This window comes from Chlorocebus sabaeus, chromosome 17 (genome assembly GCF_047675955.1).
Source record: "Chlorocebus sabaeus isolate Y175 chromosome 17, mChlSab1.0.hap1, whole genome shotgun sequence".
Taxonomy (NCBI): Eukaryota; Metazoa; Chordata; class Mammalia; order Primates; family Cercopithecidae; genus Chlorocebus; species Chlorocebus sabaeus.
The window spans coordinates 2908920-2930914 of NC_132920.1; the positions used below are offsets into that span (position 1 = coordinate 2908920).

At 43.6% G+C, this 21995-nt stretch overlaps 1 long non-coding RNA gene across 2 annotated transcripts; it reads left to right on the top strand.

Moving 5' to 3' along the window:
* Positions 1-99: 99 nt before the first annotated feature.
* Positions 100-16775, top strand: LOC103222286 (uncharacterized). Of its 2 annotated transcripts, XR_005242847.2 has the most exons (6): positions 100-1669; positions 3482-3600; positions 8659-8760; positions 12375-12497; positions 15468-15519; positions 16077-16775. It is a non-coding gene; the product is annotated as an uncharacterized lncRNA (long non-coding RNA). The 2 variants fall into 2 exon arrangements; XR_005242846.2 differs by having other exon boundaries at positions 100-3600; positions 16077-16773.
* The last annotated feature ends 5220 nt before the right edge of the window (positions 16776-21995 follow it).

Sequence of the window (21995 nt, forward strand, 5' to 3'; positions counted from 1 at the left end):
AGGGCGGGGCTGGCAGGCAAAGAGGCTGTGTCACAGCCCTTCAGAGCCTCAAGCTGGGGTCCCTAGGGTTGCTGGACCTCAGATCACCGTGAGGTAGGAAGCCCTCCACCCTCCCTCCCGCAACCCCGAAGCGTGGCAAAGTGCGTTCTCTAACTGCCGAGGGGGCCTGTCCCTTCCCGTGTGGGCTGAGAGGATGGGAAGTTCCTGAAATCCAGCTGCTCTGAGAGCGGGTGCTGTCACCTTGTCCTGAGTATGCTGAAGACATTAATTCTGGTTCCCAAGCAAAACTGTTAGCAATTCGAGGGCTGGGCTCTAGCCTGTATCTCATCTCCCATAGTACCGGGCACCCTGATAGATTTTCTGCCGGTTTTTAAGTTTGTTTGTTTGTTTGTGAGATGGAGTTTTACTCTTGTTGCCCAGGCTGGAGTGCAATGGCACGATCTCAGCTCACCGCTACTTCTACCTCCCTGGTTCAAGCGATTCTCCTGCCTCAGCCTCCCGAGTAGCTGGGATTACAGGCATGCGCCACCATGCCCAGCTAATTTTGTATTTTTAGTAGAGACAGGGTTTCTCCATGTTGGTCAGGCTGAATTCGAACTCCCAACCTCAGGTGATCCGCCCACCTTGGCTTCCCAAAGTGCTGGGATTACAGGTGTGAGCCACCATGCCCGGCTGGTTTTTAAGATCTTATTGCTGAAAAACTTAAAATGAAAATAAATTCAGTATCAGCAGGGCAGCAGGAATTGCCATTAAAAAAAGAAAGAAAATTGGACATGACTGCAGCCAGGTGTGTGTGATTGAGCCTGTGACCTTTTTCTTAGGCAAACAGGGCTTTGTGGGTTCAGAAAGACGTCTTCGGTTGTGCAGTTTGTCTCAGAGCCTTGCATGGGCGGAGGCTGGTAAAAACAGGAAAGAGACTCATGTTGCTCAATGTGAGAAAGCACCAGGAATTTTGGAGAAGTTCCCGGCAGCTCAGGAGAGTGGAGGGTGCCTTGTTCCAGGGCAGAGGGAAAGAAGCACAGGCCTATTTCTTTCTCAAGAGGGCAAAACCAAGCCCCAGAAAATGGCAGTAAGATGGGGATGTAGAAAAAAAAGCTAGCTAACGAACAGGTCAGCAGTGGACACTGTGTGGGAACCTCTCCTAAGCCGCCCTCCCTCTGATGGATGCATGCTCAAGTGATTTTGCTGGCCCATAAAGGAAAGTGTTATTCCATCCTATCATCCTAGCACTTTGAAAGGAGGCTGAGGCGGGAGGATCACCCGAGATCAGGAGTTCAAGACCAGCCTGGCCAACATGCTGAAACCCCGTCTCTACTAAAAAATACAAAAATAAGCCGGGCGTGGTGGCACATGCCTATAGTCCCAGCTACTCGGGAGGCTGAGGTGGGAGAATCGCTTGAACCTGGGAGGCAGAGGTTGCAGTGAGCCAAGATCGCCCCACTGTACTCCAGCCTGGGCAACAGAGTGAGACTCCATCTAAAAAAAAAAAAAAAAAAAAAAAAAAGGAAAAGAAAACAATGATAAAAGTGTTGCAAGACTCTCGGCCTCAAGGTCATGTGGATTGCACCGTACAAAGCACCATGCCAGGACGGTATCATCAGCTCGTGCAGCTGAGAGCTATCCGGCAGAGAAATACAAGCACTCTGAACACAACTGGACCTTTAGCCAGGTAATTCCATGTGCAGAAAGGGATTCTAGGGAAATATAGAGAAAGTAAACACTATCTTGCAAATTAAATGTTTTGATTTTAGCAATGCTGATCATAAGTGAGAAGCAGCAGCTAACATATGTTGGGTGCTTACTCGAGGTGCCAGGGCTGATGTAGTCTTTATGTGTGTTAGTGGCCCACCTAGTCCTCATAACAGCCCTCAGAGCAAGAGCTATTGCTGTCTCCACTTGACAGGTGAGGAGGCTGAGGCGAAGTTAGCTAAGACATTTGCCCAAGGAGGCCAGGCGCAGTGGCTCACACCTGTAATCCTAGCACTTTGGGAGGCCAAGGTGGACAGATCATGAGGTCAAGAGATCGAGACCATCCTGGCCAACATGGTGAAACCCTGTCTCTACTGGAAATACAAAACTTAGCTGGACATGGTGGCACACACCTGTAATCCCAGCTGTTCGGGAAGCTGAGGCAGGAGAATGGCTTGAACCCGGGAGGTGGAGGTTGTAGTGAGGTGAGATCGTGCCACTGCACTCCAGCCTGGCCACAGAGTGAGACTCCATCTCAAAAAAAAAAAAAAAAAGACATTTGCCCAAGGGTCACAGCTGTAGAGGGGCTGATGTGGTTTGATTCCAGGGTGTCTGGTTCCTCTCTGGAAGCAACCAAAGTGCCTGTGATTGGGGTAGTGACGAAGCACTCTGGGCTGCTACAGGGCAGATACTGTGAAGAGTCATCTTTGCCTGTCCCATATCTATTCCCATTCCTTCTGATGGCAACACCTTGGTTTCTTTTGCGTGTGGGGGAACCAGGTCCTTTCACCAAGCTGTGTGGTGTTCATAGGGATAGCCCCTCCTCCGAACCCAGGAGTGGCAGTTCACAGCCCTGACTGATCACAGTGTTCCGTGGCCTAGCCCAGGCACTGCCTAACCACCCCAGGCAGTGGGACTGAACTCAGGGGTTCACTGGACCTATCAAGAAAGAGAGACCTGTCTTGCTTCTGGACTTGGAGCTGTGATGAGGCAAGTGGGTCAGGGGCCAACACATTGAGAGCGTTGGCCCACAAACGCGCCCAGGCAGAGGACGGTGCGGCCAAGCCACACAGAGAGACAACTCCCTAGTGACACGCTGTGAACACCTGCAGCCACCCCTGCCTGAACTGGAGCTTTTCCTCTTCAACTCTTCAGTTATGTGAGGCAAGATGTTGCCTTTTTTGCTTAGTGCTGTGAGTTGAGTGTATAGCAGTTACAATCAAAGAATCCTGAATAATGCTGCAAGCATGGTGACTATCTACATGGGAATATGCAGTACTCCAGTGAAAACAAAACAAATTAATTTTGGAATCTGATGACCATAATCGAAAAACATTCATGGAGGTATATAAAAATTATAACAAAATTGAAAGTAGCATATCTCCTCATGAAGCAGGTTAAGTGTATACACAAAGGAGGAGGAGGAAAAGGTGAGGAAGAATCTGCCCTTGTGGGGAAGTGACAGAGGGAGAAGAGGCTGATGCAGTCCTGCATCCAGGCCCAGCTCTGCCAGCAGCTGCGTACCCCTGAACAAGCCCCCCCACCTCTTCGGGCCTCAGTTTCCCCGTCTATGAAAGAAAAGGAGTCTGGCTTCCATAGCTGCCCCACCTGATACGCTAGGTGCCAGCGCGTCCTCAGTCCTGTCACGAGAAGCCTTCCCTCTAGGATCCCAGGAGGAGCCTGAAATCCTGTCTGGGATCCCGACGGCCCAGGTGCTGACCCTGCCTCGGGTTGTGTCTGCTGGGAAGTCTGATTTCTGCTCATCTCTCCCCATTTCTTTCTTCCCATACAGTGGGCTGATATGCTGGAACGTCGATGCAGCCAGTGATGTGTTCGATGAGAATGTATTGAGGGTAAAGCTGGTCAGAATCCAAGTGTGTGTCATCTGAACTCTTGAATCGTGGATGGAAGGTATGTCCCTCTGTTGATGTCTTGCAGCCTGAGTTGACAATCTGTAAGAAGGTTTTGTTATCTCCATGTTACGGACAGTGAACCGAAACTTACAGAGCTTAAGTCACTTGACCCAGGCTCCACCCCTACAAGAGGCAGCGTGGAAACTAAAACCCAGGCAGCCTTTTCCAAAGCTTGTGCTCTGCTCCACTGGGGGAAGGAACCCTTCGGGGAACTGAAGCAGCACGGAACAAAGGCCATTTTCAAGAAGCGACCCTTAAAGACTCTCCTGGGGAGGTCGCAGTGAGAACAGCAGAAACCTAAGGCGGGGTCCCCGGGTCTACAAGGGCCTCATGTTTTGTGGGTCAGAGATTCTTCTGTGTCATGGCTGGGTGAGGTCAAAAACCACACAGAGACTTTCACTTCCTGTCCGTGGCAGACAAGACATCTGAAAAACTCTCCTGAAGCAACACTTCTAGATGCCAAGTAAATCACAACAAATATACTTTTAAATGTGTTACTAAGATCATAAAAAGTGAAGGAAAATACCCAAGCGTATCCCCCACCCCTCACCCCACCACCCCCATCACCACAACAACAATAAACAAGTTGCTGCCAGCGGACTGGAAAACAAGTGTGGAACCTTAGGCTGCGTCGGCATCAAATACTGGCACCAATAACCGAGTGAAAGGGAGCAAGACCAGGCCTGGGGCTGCGCCATGTGGGCAGCGGAATCAAGACTTTGTAGAGGGGCTCCAAGGTGGGTAGAAAAATACGTTCGCCCTTACAGGGAGACAGGCAGATAGCTTATCTCCGTCTCAGCTCTGGGTGGAAAAATAAACCCCTCCTATTCCATAGGGTCTGGATTTGGAATTTATTCTACCCACATCCACAAGTCAGCAAAATCTAAAGAAGTTAAGTGATCCCAAGTGATAGCAACCTTCAGTATAGTAAGTAATTTAAGTAAACACACATTCTCTCTGGAGAAAAACATGACCTCATGCCTATCAGGATGCCCTTTGATCAAGAGGAGTCTAACATATGCCCTCTAAAATGACCAAACACATGAGGAAGCAAACATGATTGGAAATAAAAACACTAAGCAATAGATTTAATCACCTACGATCTTCAAATATTGGCATTATGGGACACATGACACAAAATAACCACGTATAAAATGTTTAAAGAAATAAAGACATTCGAAAGTGACCAGATTTAAAACACAACTGAAAGGAACGTCTAGAATTGAAATACATAAACATTGAAATTAACGACTGAATAAATTAAACAGTAGATTAGCAGCCAGGCACGGTGGCTTACACCTGTAATCCCAGCACTTTGGAAAGCCAAAGTGGCAGGACAGCTTGAGAACAGAAGTTTGAGACCAGTCTGGGCGACATAGCAAGACCTCATCTCCACAAAAATTAAAAATAATTAGCTGCCTGTGACGGTGCTTGCCTGTAGTCCCATCTACTTGGAAGGGTGAGGTGAGAGGATCCCTTGAGACCAGGAGTTAAAGGCTGTGGTGAGCTACGATTGCACCGTACTCCAGCCTGGGTGACAGAGTGAGACCCTGTCTCAAAAGTAAATAAATAACAATATAGCCTAATTTATAGGGTTAAAAAGCAGATAAAACTATAATCCTGGGCAAAAATAACATATAGAGGGTATAATCCAAATAAAAACAGTCAGTTCTTTTTTCAGGGAGGGGGGATAATGCTAATGATTTAGATTTTTAAGTGGTATATGTATATTCAAGTTTCTAGGATAAGTATTAAAACAATAGAAATTGAGGTCAAATTAGTAGAGGAGAAAAATGGAATAAGAAAAAATGCTATCATCCAAAAGAAGACAAAAATGAAAGGAAAAAAATCAACAGTAAAAGAAGGACAAATTGGCGATGCAAAATACAATGGTGGAAAAAAAAATCCTAATATATCTGTAATCACAAAAAAGGTCAATGGACAAAAATATCAGTTAAAAGAGTCTAGCTGGATAAAAAGCTTAAATTTAGCTACCTTCAGTTTACAAGAGATATATCTAAGCCATCTACACAAAAAGTTAAGGGTAAAAGGATGTAAAAAGATATACCATGCAAATACTCAAAAGCAGGTAGGATCATTGTATTAATATCAAGCACAAATAGACATTAGAGAAAAATCATGATTAGGAATAAAAAAGGTCTCTGTGTAATGATGAATGTATCAATTCAATATGAAGTTACACCAATTCCAAACTTGGTATGCATTAATAAACAGCTTTGAAGTATATAAAGCAAACACTGAATTATGAAAAGAAATTGACAAATCCACCCTCAGAGTGGTAGATTTCAGGACACATCTCTTAGTAAGTGGTAGTCAAATGGATGCCATTAAAATAATAAATATTGGCCAGGTGCGGTGGCTCACGCCTGTCATCCGATCGCTTTGGGAGGCCGAGGTGGGCGGATCACCTGAGGTTGTGAGTTTGAGACCAGCCTGACCAACATGGAGGAAACCCCGTCTCTACCAAAAATACAAAATTAGCCAGGTGTGGTGGCACATGCCTGTAATCCCAACTACTCAGTGGACTGAGGCAGGAGAATTGCTTGAACCTGGGAGGCAGAGGTTGCGGTGAGCCGAAATTGCACCATTGCACTCCAGCCTGGGCAACCAGAGCAAAACTCTGTCTAAAAAAATTTTGAACAAAATTGATCTCATAGGTATAAAAAAATCACTGCACCCAGCAGTGTAGACAATACCAGGTGTTAGTAAGACTGTGGGTCAACAGATGAATTCATAGTCCACTGGTGGGTAGTGTCCATTGTTCAAAAATTGACTGTAAAATTGAGCATTTACACATCTCACTATACTACCCAATTAACAAATAATTAACTACAGGTCCACACATCAAGATGTGTATATTTCATAGTTATAAAGTTGAGTGAAAAATACAGGTTTTAGATATCACTCAGTTCAAGTATAAAAACATACCAAATAAAAAATCACCTGCCAAATTCATGTGGAAAAGTATAATTAAATATTCAGAATAGTAATGTGATGGGAGGGGCACACAGGTCTTTAAAGATATATTTAATGATCTATGTCTTCAGCTAAATGGTGAGTATTCAAGTATTCATTTCACTGTCATGTATAAATCAATTTCTATAAAGCTTACTTTTATACATGTGAAATAGTTTGTGATAAGAAAGAGTAATAATAATAAAATAAATCTGGATGCATGTTGTGTTAAAAATCCTCTTGGCCAGGCACAGTGGCTCACACTTGTAATCCTACCACTTTGGGAGGCTGAGGTAGGGGAATTGCTTGAGCCCAGGAGTTGGAAAACAGCCTGGGCACCATAGCGAGACCCCATCTCTACAAAATATATATATTTTTTAAGTTAGCTGAGCATGGTAGTGCACGCCTGTGGTCCCGGCTACTTGAGAGGCTGAGGTGGGAGGATCACTTGAGCCTGGAAAGTTGAGGCTGCAGTGAGCCATGATCACACCACTGTACTCCAGCCTGGGTGATAGAACGAGAACATGTCTCAAAACAAAACACCACTCGTTCCCCTGTAAAAACAAACCTCTTGAGGCCTACCACTGAGGCAGGGCATGTTGCTTTGGGGACAACAGCTGAGTCAATGGACCTGAAAGAGTCAATGGACTCCTCAGGAGTGTGAGCCCTGAGCACTCAAGGGCATGTCCACCCTAGTGGACCCATGTCCACGAGCCCGTGCAGGATGTAAACTCAACAGTGACCCCAGAATGGCAGGGTCAAAGCACCCATGCTCGTGGTTACATCAGACTTTGCTATCAGTTCACCTCTCAAGGTTTGAAAGAAAACACTCAGCATTCTTATTCTATTAAGGGTGGAAGGGCGGTTATTAAGGGCATTTAGGGACCGATGAGATTTACTGGATTTTGTTTCCATTTTTGTTCTGAGGCAAGGGTTTCACTCTGTCACCCAGGCTGGAGTGCAGTGGTGCGATCATGGCCCACTGCAGCCTGGACCTCCCAGGATCTGATCCCCACTCCTGTGCCGCAGGACGCCAGGTGCATTGAGGTCGGGCTGGCTGTCACGAATATGCCTCTGAGCTGCACGGGCTGCAGGTGGCAGCAGAGCCCTGGGACAACCTCACAGACCCGCCCCACCGAGGCTGGCTCCTAGAGAGGTTGTTGCTGGCCTATCTATCAAGGGCTCCTCCTTTTTGCGATATTCAGACTCGTGCCATAAATTAAATTCTCAGGAAAAGAAATTAAGCTACTTTTAGAAGACATGAAACATGGACTCTGGGGATCAGGATTAAAAACCTTAACAATAACATTGCTTAATTCTCAACTCCTATTGTTGGTAGGATGGACTGAAACCAGTGATTTTAGTGTTATGTACAATATTTTTTCCTTTTGAAGGGCCTGAACAGATGGTTCCAAATCCAGACTCTGTCATTATAATCGTAGTTGCCCTAGCTCACACTTCAGCATTTTGCCTTTCATTCAACTCTCTCTGGCACAGAAGCTGTTTGTCCATTTGTCTTCCAGAAAGACGAGAAGTCTTCTAGGGATTTCTGAAATGAGAATGAGCCACACTAGGGGTGGGTGAGGTGCCCACAGAATCGAAGCCGTGAGACATTGCCACTGCCAGATTTCTCCCCGTTACCTGTATCACCACCCAAAGAGGATGGGCCTCAGGCTCCCGGGATATGTGGCCATTCTTTCTGCTTTGTGTTAGGTACCAAATTCCCCTGTGCTTGGAGGAGAAGAAAACCTAAACATTCTTATGATCAGATTGATATTTGTCAGGGTTGGACTGTGGCTAAGAGCAAAAATCAGTGCCCTGGTGAATTCAACATGCAGCATGAACTATTATTATTCTCAGAAGGACAAGGCTAAAACCTCTCACCTAGAATAGCCACATTATGTCAGACTTTTCATAAAGTTTAGTAATTTCATTTGGAAAGGGCATAGATTTATTCCATCTTATTTTCCAAGACTGTGTATTGTAACATTAGCTGAAAGTAAACCTTATAAATTATCCCTGAAAATAGTGTAAAATGATCACCATTTTAAGAGTATGTACTAAAAGTCTTATTTTTCAGCTTTGACTACAGTGATGCATTTGCTAATGGTATTCTTCTTCCTTGAATTATGACTAAGAGGAACTTTTTTCCCATGAGGTTCTTTCGCTGCTCGTGACTTAGGTAAGAAAGTAGTCATCATTTACATGCCCTCTTGTGTACATCTATGTGCATCCTCGAATAACATGGGTGTGGGTGAACTGAGCAGGCAGGGTTGCACAGTCACCGTGTCTGATTTACATGCCATGGACTTTGAGCCAAGGGCTATAAGGAAAGACATCGCTGGCGAGTTACTGGATTAATTAACGTCTTAGTCTCTTCTTTAAGGATTCCCTTTCTTTCTTTATAAGAAACTGTCCAACTATGACCACATGTTGAATGGCAGAACGAGGGCCAGGAATAGGGGTTTAGAGAAAGGAACTAATGGTACTCTTTAACATTTCCAAGATATAAATATACACCCATAGTTCAAGTGTAGACAAATGAATGCCCTCAGCCACTACTCAGGAGGTACGTGCCAAGCTCATACACCTGAGATGCATTTTCATCATTACTAGACTAAAACAACCTTGTCCAGGTGTGGTGGCACACACTTGTAATCCTAGCACTTTGGCAGGCCAAGGCAGGAGGATTGCTTGAGCCTGGGAGTTCAAAACCAGCCTGGGCAACATAGTGAGACCCAGTCTCTAGTTTAAAATAAAAGAAATAAACAATTTCATCTGGCTCCAAATTTGGCACTGGTCATATTTGCCTTTCTCAATATTTTCTGAATGTCAAGTACAGATTTCTTAATAGAGTGTCCTAGTCAGTTCTAGCTGCTATAACAAAATACCATAGACTGGGTGGCTTATCAACATCAGAAATTAATTTCTTACAGTTCTGGATGTTGAAAGTCCGAGATCAGGGCGCCAACACAGTCCAGTCCTGGTGAGGGCCGTCTTCCAGATTACATGCTGCCAACTGCTCGTTCTATCTCACATGGTGGAAATAGGGTGAGATCTCTCTGAACGGCTGGGACTACAGAAATGCACCGTCACGCCTGGCAAATATTATCTTTTATTTTTTGTAGAAGTGGGGTCTGGTTTCTCTATGTTGCTCAGGCTGTTCTCAAAACTCCTGGGCTCAAGCGATCCTTCTGCCTTGGCCTCCCAAAGTGCTGGGATTACAGGGGAGAGCCACCATGCCTGGCCACTTAAAATTGTTGAGTTTTATCATATGTAAATGATTCCCTGTAGTGGGATGAATTGTATCCCCCTCAAAAGGCATGCACGAGTCTTAACCTTTGATACCTAAGAATGTCGTATTTGGAAACACAGCATAAGATCGTATTTAGAAACAAGGTCTTTGCAGGCATAAATAAGTTAAGGATCTCAAGATGAGACCATCCTGAATTTAGGGTGGACCCTAAACCCAATGGCTGTGTTGTTATAAGAGAAAGCAGAGAGAGATTTGAGACCCAGAGAAGCCCCCAAGGGGAAGGCCATGTGAGGATGGAGGCAGAGACTGTAGTGAGGCTGCAAGCCAAGGGCGCTGATGATTACCTACGCCCACTAGGAACCAGGAGAGAGGCATGGAACAAATCTACCCTCACAGCCTCCAAAAGGAACCAGTCCTGTCGACATCTTGACTTCAGACTTCTGGCCAGATCTATAAGACAATAAAATTCCGTCATTACAAGAAGGAAAGGAAACAGAAAAAACAAAACCAAAACCAAAAGTACCCTCCAATGATCAATCACAAATATTCTAGAAACCAGGGGAAAGGAAAAAGTCTCAGTAAAGAAATGGAAGATATGAAAAAGAAACAGGCCAGGCACGATAGCTCACACATCTAATCCCAGCACTTTGGGAGACCAAGGTGGGAGGATCACTTGAGACCCGGAGTTCAAGACCAGCCTAGGTAACGTAGTGAGAACCCATCTCTATGGAAAAAAAAAAAAAAAAAAAAATTAGGTTGGTGTGGTGACACGTGCCTGTATTCATAGCTACTTGGGAGACTGAAGCAGGAGGATTGCTTGACCCCAGGAGTATGAGGCTGCAGTGAGCTGTGATCACGCCACTGCACTCCAGCCTGAGTGACAGAGTTATACTGTCTGGAAAAGGAAAATAAAGGAAAAAGAAGCAAATGGAAATTTTACAACTGAAAAATACAATAACCAAAATACAGTCTCAAACTCCAAACAACATAAACCAAAAGAAATACACATCCAGATATATCATAGAGAACCACATGAAAGTAAGGATAAAGAAAAACTGTTGAAAGCAGTCAAATAAAAAATATACATCTTACCCATAGGGGAATAACAATTCAAATGGCTGTAGATTTCTCATCAGAAACCATTTATCTCAGCAATACCTAGAACTAGAGACAGAAAATCATCAAGGAGATGCCATTCCATCATTGGTGTGATTGGGATGTGTGTCCCTTACAAATCTCATGTTAAAATGTGACCTCCAATGTTGGAGATGGTCCTAGTGGGAGGTGTTTGGGATGTGGGGGCAGATCCATCGTGCATGGCTTGGTGCCGTTCCCTTGGTGATGAGTGAGTTCTCACTCTATTATCCAGTTGAAACAGCTTATATATTATCCAGTTCACATAACAGCTGATTGTTTAAAAGAACCTGACACCTCCTCCCTTCCGTCTCTCTTCCTCCCTCTCTCACCATGTGATAAACTGGTTCCCCTTGCCTTGTGCCATGATTAGAAGCTTCCTGAGGCCTCCCCAGAAGCCAAGCAGACGCTGGGGCTGTGCCTGTACAGCGTGCAGAACCATGAACCACATAAACATCTTTTCTTTATAAATTACCCAGCCTGAGATATTCCTTTATAACAATGCAAAGCAGACTAATGCAATCATTAATCAACTAGATCTAATTAACACGTATATTACGCTCCATCCAACAATGACCGAATACACATTCTTTTTAAACACACTTGAAACATTTACCAAGATAGATCATATCCTGCAGCTTAACAAATTTAGGAAAATTGGAATCATACAAAATATGTCATTTGACCATAATAGAATTAAACTATAAATCAATAAAAGGAAGACAATAGAAGAAATACCACACACTTGGAAATTAAACATACTTATAAGTGACCCATGGGTCAAAGAAGTCTTGAGAGAGATTAGAAGTATTTTTAACTGAGTGAAAATGAAAATACAACATATGAAAATATGTAAGATGCAACTAAAGTGGTCCTTCCAGGGAAATTCATGGCATTAAAAGGCTTACATTAGAAAAGGAGGTCTTGAATCAATAATATCAGCCTACACCTTAAGAAATAAACAAAGAAGAGTAAAACACAGCCAACACAAGCAGAAGGAAGGAAATCAGAAACAGGAGTAGAAATCAATACAATTGAAAACAGCAAACAGTAGAGAAAATGAAATGAAAACAAAAGCTGATTCTTTGAAAAGGTCCATGAAACTGATAAATCTCTATAAAGATTGATCAAGCAAAAAAGAAGACACGAATTACCGATATTAGAAATGCAAGGCGGGAGATCACTACGGACCTGTAGACATTCAAAATCTAATAAGCTAACAAAAGAATACTGTGGAGTCCTAATTAGAGAAAGGGAGTCAGGCTGGCAGGTCCAAGGGAAAGCAAAAAGAGAAAGCAGGTAAGTTACAATGACATTTCAGTGGTCCTCCCGGGATCTCTCTTTCTGTATAGGGGCACACTCTCCTCATGGGGAATTCTCTTCCCTCTCTCTTTCTCTTTCCCAAGTCAGGAACCTCGGTGGACGGTGTCTAAGCACAGAGACAGCTGCAGGTCTCTGGCCGGGGCTATACTCCCGTGGGACTGAAAGGTGCCTGTGTGGAAATGTCTGATCGCCACTGTCCAGTTCAGGTAAGGGACCTAAGTCCTTTTCTCTTTTCAGTCTTTCAGCTGCTGTTTCTTAATAGCTCTTTTGTAATTGAGGGTAACTGGCAAGGGCCACTGTCCGGTGTTGCCTGAAGGCCAAAGCGTGAATGGGGTCAGCTGCCCTGCCCAGAAGGGGAGAAGGCTCGCCTCTCTTTTCTGATTGTAGTCTCTACGTGTGATGCAATTGACATGGAAGCCCGCTCAGGGCAAATTCACACATGTTTCAGGTGACTCAGACCCTCTGTCTCAGTCCAAATTCTGGAGAGTCACCCAGCCATCCTGTTCCAGATGTTGCCAAATTAGGTAATTTCAGACAGCCTCAGAATAGTGATCCCCTTCCCCCTCCCTTTCCTGGGCCAGCACCGGTGGAGATCGTCCTGCACCCTTCCTTCCTCATACCTGGGCTGATCACCCGGCGTGAGTGAGAACCTGGACTGGCTGTCCAGCCGTAGGGCCCCCTGGATGATCTTTACTAGTAGCTGGGATGCCCCTTTATAAAGTGCACGCCAAGTCCCTGAGCAGACGTCCGTGGAACTTGGCATACATCTCGGCCTTCGTCTTGGCAGGATGTCCCAAGCAGAAGTGCGGTTCATGACCCTGAGTGGCAGTGCCCCTGAGGCGTGTGTTTTCCAGTTCCACTGTGGGACACACCCCGTCTATTCCTTCAGATTCACCGCTAGGCTGCATCCTAAACCATTAAGACAAATTTAACCCTCAGACTCTCAAAAAAAGAAATATCTAATTTTCTTTTGTAACACAGCATGGCCCCTATTCAGGAAATCCTCAAATTAACCTCCTCAGTCTTTATAATCAAAAGCAAAATAAGGAAAACAGGGCTAAGAAAAAGAAAAAAACAAAAATGCAGGGACAAGAGGCAGACTCAATGGCTGGCTGCTTTACAAGCCCACAGCTTCTCCGGGTTTCCCTAAGGACACTCCTCCAAATAACTGCCATCTGCGCAAAAGGTCAGGCCACTAAAGGGCAACTTACCCCATAAAATAAATGGGGAGAAGCTGTGCACACCTTACTCACTCTGCCACAAGCTTGGCCTCTGGAAACAGGATTGCCCTGAAAGCTGAAGGACCCCCAGAACAAAAATTCAACCCCCAGTGGCTTTAATCCAAAGGCGCTCTCTGCTCCAGCTAAAAGCAGCGCACCTTAACGAGTACCCTGTGGAGGTGGGACACATTTGTTCCACATTCTGCGGGTCTGAAGTGCTGAAGCTCTCCGTGACGGAGACAAAGTGGAAAAGAGTGCTAGCTCCACACCGTGCAGTAGCTGGGAGCCTCACAGACCCTCCTGTAAAGCTGAACCCTTGCCTCTCCATTCTTTCTTTTCCTTTTCTCTTTTTCTGTTCAATCCAAAGATCCAGCCTTAAAAGGGAAAGACGATTTCTAACATCCTAATCTTTGATTTTATTGTTCTCTTTAAAACCCCAGCTGCTTGCATATTGTGGCCTGTTTTCATGTACATTTTAAACTTATGAGCAAGTTGCAACAAGAAAAATTCAGAGCTCAAATGGTTAACTTGCCTTATAGAGTTAAATAAAGCTTTCTAAAGCTCTTTATTGTCCTCCTTTTCTGTCTGCCTTAGATCAAGGTGGTTTTATAATCACCTGTAGAACTCTAACAGGTGCTCTTGAGTGCAGGTTTCTAATAACTTTGGAAATTGTAACGTTAGAATAAAGAAAAAACTTCCCAGACTCCCATTAAAAGCTAATGTGTTCATAAATATTGAGCAGAACAGAAGTTAATTACATAAACTAAACTAATGGAAAACTAAAAACTAAAAAACAAAAAAACTAAAAACTATAGTTATTTGCATATATTCATTAAAAATCTATTTTCTGGCTGTGTGCCATGGCCCATTATTTTCTGGCTGTGTGCCGTGGCTCACACCATGGCATGAAAATCTATTTTCTATTTTCTGGCTGTGTGCTACGGCTCACGCCTGTAATCCCAGCACTCAGGCAGGTAGATTGTTTGAGCTTAGGTGTTCAAGACCAGCCTGGGCAATGTGGCAAAATCCTGTCTCTATGAAAAACACAAAAAATTAACTGGGTATGGTGGCACATGCCTATAGTTCCAGCTACTTGGGGGGCTGGGGCAGGAAGATTGCTTGAACCTGGATGGTTGAGGCTGCAGTGAGTTGCTATTGCGCCACTGCACTCCAGCCTGGGTGATAAAGCGAGACCCTGTCTCGAAAAAAAAGAAAAGAAAAGAAAAGAAAAGAAAAAGAATCTGTTTTCTTTTGTAGCAGGTCACAGTTGGAGACACTGGTTATTTTTACCAAGCTTTAACTGGAATGGCATGCTTTTGGGGGGGATGGGGAGGCAAAATCAAAGTTAACTTATAAAGCCAATAAAAGTCCCTTGGAAAAGCTGGCCTCATACCTTATCTACGCAGTCCCTGTGCAGGGTTCCTAACCTGTGATAAGTAAAGAATGTCACTTTCTAACAGACCCAGGAGCCCCAAGTTGTCTTGGGACCTCAAGAGGAAAAGAATTTACCCAAGTCATACAGGTGTTTAATGGCACAAACCCATAACTGAGCTTAAGACATTAAAGTTAAATCTGAGATTCTCTATGGAATAAAGTTTCAGCAAAACCAAATTTAAAAAATAGAAGAGTCTATATGCAAAACAATTATTCTTGCTAACTTTATGCAAATACTCAAGCCAAGTATAATAAGACGAACACTTATTTTACCAATAGATTTTTTCCATTATAATTTGTTTTTAGTAAACTGGAAAGAAAAATTATGTTTCAAAAAAGCTGTAGTATATCTGTCATCAAATTCTAGTCTTGTCCACTGTTATAAAGTTTTTTATTATTTTCTACAATTTTAACCAAATCCTGAATTCCTTCTGGGCTACAAGTTCCCAATGCATTCAACATTTTTTTCCTTTTATTTTTCTAATGTAAACTAAATGGAGTTGCTATTACCTCTTTCCTAAGGTCCTGCAAACTGAAGTTCATTCTTTAAAATACAAGCAAAAGAATGAAAAGGGTAAGATGGCCACTGCCTTCCTCCTCTATAACTAAAAATGCGTTGAGTTTAACATCTGGATACATTGTGCCCAATGTTAATATTTGTTTTTTTCTTCTGTTTCCATAAAAATGCCTCTTATTAAAAATTTGTTTGCCTTCATCATATGTAGAGGCTGTAAGGCTCACCTCTACACCACAAACTCCAAGGGGTCTGGCCCTGTCCTAGGGGCTTTAATTCGAGCCCATTGCAATTACACCCTCAACTATAATCAGACACACCAGGAATGGGAGACAAGTTCACTGTGCACCTCCACAGGTTTTTTCTATGGTGGGGAAACAATGAAGTTAATGCCAGCAAAATGTGTAGTAATTCTTTCATACCTGTACATAGTTCAGCAACTGGAATGGAATAATATACACTAGTACATCTACAAACTTTTCCTTGATTTTCACTTATTGAATTAACATTTAGAAATCTTATCTCTCAGGCCCCACTTCTCCCACCTATAATAATGCTTATATTAGCTTATTTGTATTATGTATTATTAATGCAATATCTTGTTTTCTGTCTTCTAGAAGACAACAATTTCAAACTAAAATGTCACTGCAGTGAGGGTATCAGCCACTAAAAGAACTCCGTGACTCTCCTTTGGATACAGCAGGACAAAATTTTAGGCTACAAATGCTGCCCCCAACCCCATGGTTACACAATGACTCTGCCCAATTAACTCCCAAGCCAAGGATTTCGGCCCTTATAACCTCCTGACAGACTAACAGGATTAGGTCGGGCCAGCTCGATGCCTCTGGCCAGCAGAAAGCAGTTGGAAGATGAAATCTTCACCCACATGCTAAAGACTTCTTATTGTTGCTCTGTTAGTGGGGAGATGTGGAGTCCTAACCAGGGGAAGGGAGTCAGGTTTGCAGGACCAAGGGAAAGCAAAAAGAGAAAGCAGATAAGCTGCAAGTCTGCCTTTCTCAAGGTCTGGGATACACAGCCCTCCTGTGCAAATAACTCACAGTCTTCCTGCACCCAGCTATCACAGGACACCTGCAAGTTAACTCACTGCAATCTTGGCATTACCAGTACTACACAAAGCCCTCTTCAGCACAAGCACTGCCCTACAAAATCTCCACAAGTCTTTGTTTCTCTGCAGTCAGCTTCTGCTGACTTGCCCATTGTCTCTCTGGCAATGTATTTTCCTACTTTCTCGAATAAATCCGCCTTTCTGTACCAACAACTGCCTTGGTAAATTCTTTTGTTGTTGTTGTTGTTGAGACGGAGTCTTGCTGTTGTTGCCCAGGCTGGAGTGCAATGGCGCGATCTCGGCTCACTGCAACCTCCACCTCCTGGATTCTCGTGCCTCAGCCTCCAGAGTAGCTGGGATCACAGGTGTGCGTCACCACGCCCGGCTAATTTTGTATTTTTAGTAGAGACAGGGTTTCTCCATGTTTCACCATGTTGGTCAGGCTGGTCTTGAACTCCCGGCCTCAGGGGATCCGCCCGCCTCAGCCTCCCAAAGTGCGTGAGCCACTGCGCCCAGCCTGTCTTGGTAAATTCTTATACCCCCACACCACTGTCCTGGATAATTGTTGCTCCCCACAACAAATACCATGAGCATCTCTATGCACATAAACTTTAGATGAAATGAACCAATTCCTAGAAAACTACAAACTGCTAAAACATGCACAAGATGAAACAGACATAATTAAATAATCCTATGACTATTACAGAAATCAAATGAATAGTTAAAAGACTTCTAAAAAGAAATCTCCAGGCCCATATGATTTTACTGATGAATTCTACCAACTATTTAAATGAGAAGAAAACATTAATTTTATACAATCTCTGTCAGAAAATAGAAAAGGGATACTTTCCAACTCATTTTATGAGGTTTTCATTACTATTATAACAAAAACAAAGATACTACAAAAAAGAAAATTATAGACCACTATACCTACACCATTATGTGTTTTTGAATACAAAGAAATCCTCAACAAAACATTTGCAAATCAGCAACGTATAAACAGAATAGTACAGCATGACATAATGGTGTTTATTATATGAGCAATGTATATAAAGAATAGTGTAGGCCAGACACAGTGGCTTACTTCGGTAATCTCAGCACTTTGGGAGGCTGAGGAGGGGTGGATCACTTGAGGCCAGAAGTTCAAAACCAGCCTGGCCAACATGGCAAAACCCCGTTTCTATTAGAAATACAAAATTAGCCAGATGTGGTGGTGCATGCCTGTAATTCCAGCTACTCAGAAGACTGAGGCAGGAGAATCACTTGAGCCTCGGAGGCAGAGGTTGCAGTGGGCTGAGATCGCACCACCCCACTCCAGCCTGGGCAACAAGAGTAACAAGAGTGAGACTCTTTCTCAAAAAAAAAAAAAAAAAAAGGATAGTACAGCATGATATAATGTTTATTATACTAGCAATGTATACAAAGAATAGCACAGCAAGACATAATAATGTTTATTCCAGGAACGCAAGTATGGTTCAATATTTGGATCTCAACCAATGTAATCTACCATAGACTAAGGAGAAAAAAACCCACATGATCATATTAATTAATGTAGAAAAAGCACTTGACCAAACTTAATGTCCATTCATGGGGAAAACGAACCTCTTAGCAAGCTTGGAATAGGAAAAAAAGTCTTTTTTTTGTGTGTGAGACAGAGTCTTGCCCTGTAGAGAAGGGGTTTCACCATGTTGGCCAGGCTGGTCTCGAACTCTTGACCTCAGGTGATCCACCCGCCTCAACCTCCCAAAGTGCTGGGATTACAGGTAGGAGCCACCATGTTGGGCCGAAAAATATGTCTTTAATTTGACAACAGACATCTAAATATCTACAGCTATCATTATGCTATTCTCATAAAATTAAGAATGAGGCAAGGATGTCCATTCTCACCTAGTCAGTGCAATGAAAAGGAAAATTTACAAAAAGGCACACAAATTGGAAAGTATGCAATAAAACTATCCCTATTTGTAGATCATATGGTTGTATATGTAGAAAATTTCAAGGAATATATAAAAGAAAAAATAAAACAAGGCCAGGCATGGTGGCTCACGCCTGTAATCCCAGCATTTTTGGAGGCCTAGGTGGGTGGATCACCTGAGGTCAGGAGTTCGAGACCAGCCTGGCCAACATGGTGAAACCCCATCTCTACTAAAAATACAAAAATTAGCCGGGCGTGGTGGAGGGTGCCTGTAATCCCAGCTACTCGGGAGGCTGAGGCAAGAGAATCACTTGAACCCAGTGAGCCAAGACTGTGCCATTGCACTCCAGCCTAGGCAACAGGAACAAAACTCTGTCTCAAAAAAAAAAAAAAAAGAAAAGAGGAAAGAAAATAAAAGAAAAAAGAAAAAGGAAAAAACCTTCTAGAACTAATAAGAGAATTTAGCAAGATACAAGGTCAATGTGTAAAGGTAAATTGTCTTTTTATATATACCAGCAAAAATTCACAGTAGATCCTCAAATAAAATAATCTCACAAAACATGTACATGCTCTCTATGCTGAAAACTAAAAATAGCTGATAAAAGACACCAAAGAAGGTCTAAATAAATGGAGAAAGACACCAGGTTCATGAATTAGAAGAATCAATATTAAAAAGATGACAATTCTTCCCAAATTTATACATATACTTAATAAAATTGCAATCAAAATCCCAGAGAATTTTTGGGAGACATAGACAGGTTGATTCAAAAAATTTATACAGAAAAGCAAAGAAGCTAGAATAGTTAGAACAATTTTGAAAAAGTAGAATAGATTGGATTTACCCTGCACAATTTTAAAATTTACTCTAAAGGTACTTTAATTAACAAACACAGTATGATATTGGCAAAGGAATAGATGCAAGATAAATGAAACAGTCGAGAGAGTGAGAGGAATAGATCCACATACATATGGCCAATAGATTTTTTAATCCTTTTTAAAATTAATAGACTATTATTATTAATACTCTTATTATTATTCGTGACAGGATCTCACTGTTGCCCAGGCTGGACTGAAGTGGCACAATCATGGCTCACTGCAGGCTCGACTTCCTGCTCTCCAGTGATCCTCCCACCTTGGCCTCCAACAGCTGGTACCATGGGTGTGCACCACCATGCCCGGCTAATTTTTTTATTTTTGGTGGAGATGGGGTTTTGCCATGTTGCCCAAGCTGGATTTGAACTCCTGAGTTCAAGCTAGCCACCTGCCTCGGCCTCCCAAAATGCTGGGATTACAGGCGTAAGCCACTGTGAGTCTGTGCCTGGCAAGACTTAATTTTTTAAGAATAGTTTTGATTTCTAGAAAAATTAAGCAGAGCAGGACAGCGCAGGGTCGCCATGGTGGAGCTGCAGCAGTCTGGAAAGAGAGAACATGCAGAACACGCAGGGTCTCATGTTCAGGTGCAGTGCCAGCTGTTGTGAGGACAGCCAGGCATTCACACAGCAGGTGTATTTCAACCTTGATAACTTGCTACAGTCACTTATTTTAGTAGCCTTTTGTAGATGTCATTTAATTTTCTACATAGACAATTATATCTCTTGCTACTAATGACAACATTTATTCTTCCTTTCCAATCTGTTCTTTCTCTTGGCTTACTGCACTGAGTAGAACCTACAGCAAAGGGCATTTTTTCCTCAGTGTGATATTAGCTATAGGTTTTTCACAGATGCTCTTTATCAAGTTGAAAAAGTTTTCTTCTAATTCTAGTTTGCTGAGAGTTTTTATCAGAAATGGATGTAGGAACTTGTCAAATGCTTTTTTTGTATCTTTGAGATGATCATATTTTTGTTTAGATTGTTAATACCGTGGCATGGTGGCACATGCCTGTAGTCCCAGCTACTCAGGTGGATGAGGCTGGAGAATCACTTGAGCCCAGGAGGTGGAGGCTGCAGTGTACCATAGTCATGCCTGTAAACAGCCACTACACTCCAGCCTGGAAAACACAGGGAGAACACAACTTGAAAGATCAATAGCTAAGGTGTTTGTTTGTTTGAGATGGAGTCTCATTCTGTTGCCCAGGTTGGAGTGCAGTGGCATGATCTCGGCTCACTGCAACCTCTGCCTCCCCGGTTCAAGAGATTCTCCTGTCTCAGCCTCCCCAGTAGCTGGGACTACAGGCGGGCGCCGCCGTGCGCAGCCAACTTTTGTATTTTTAGTAGAAACAGGGTTTCGCCATTTTGGTCAGGCTGGTCTTGAACTCCTGACCTCAAGTAATCCACCCATCTTGGCCTCCCAAAGTGCTGGGATTACAGGTCTGAGCCACCACAACTGGCCTGGTTAAGGTTTTTATACTCGGCATGTTTTTATGACAATAAAAATATTAGGGGAAGAAAACAGACAACTTAGAGTGTGTGACTAGGGGTTAATGTGAAAACACTGCATGATCCACGTTGTGTCCAAACAACAATTTTAACCTGTCAATTGTCTTTACAGCGTAACAAAAAGAACAGAGACATAGTTGTGCTTATCTCCTAAACTAAAATCTGGAGCAGAGCCTGACCGAGCATCTTCCGGGGCCCACTCCTTATCTCCAGCTGTCTAGAGCACAGGCATAGGGCTGGGGTCTGCAGAATACTGCAAGAAGTGAGGTGGGCGCGGAGGAGTGGGCTCCACCCAGGCCAGCTGCCCTGTGGACATAAAGGAAAAGAGCCTAATTGTGGCTGAAGCTGAGTTGGGGGCAAATATGGGGTTTAACAGAGTGGGGCACTGTCACCCCCTAAGGAGTCAGACAGCTCTGATCACTCCAAACATTCAAAGGTGAGTTCAAATCCTTCCCCATTCGCTTGACTTCACTGGACAGCTGGGAACCTGCATCTTTGGTGACTGAATATCCCCACTCTGGTTCCCTAAGGACAGACCCTGAATTGATTCCAGGAAACCATGCATCCAGGGAAACACTGCACTTCCTAGGCTGCCTTGCAGTTGAGATGGCCAGTGAGGTGTCAGCAGAAGTGACAGGCAGGGCTTCCAGGAAATACCCTCAAGAAGCTAACTCAGCTGGGGCTGGGAGGTGTGGAGCTAGTTCCCTCTGGCTTTGTCCCTGGCTCTCTTCCCAGCTGGACTGTGGGATGATGCCAGGGCTCAGTCAGCCTTCTTGTCGTCCTGGGGATGGAGGCTATGCACCAAGGGTAGGGAGCAGAAATACCAAAAGAACCTGGATTCCTGAGGCTTTCTTGGGGCTGCAAGACCGTGGTGGATTGCTAACCGCAGATATTTGTGTTCATGTATTTTCCACGCAGGAACTTCTACAATGGCACTGAGTCTGTAGGGAGGGTTATGGCCTATCAGTCTGAAACTGCATAAGGGCTCCAGGCACTGGCTTTGTGTCCAAATACCGTGCTGTGTTTAAGGCACATCATGGCACCGGAGAATGTGGGAAAGGTCACATTCATGCATTCAAAGTGCAGGGAGGTTCCTATTCTGACACCAGCAACACTTTTAAGAATGAACTAAAGCTGGGCAGTGAAGAAGGAGAGGAAAAAGAAAGTTTATGAATAC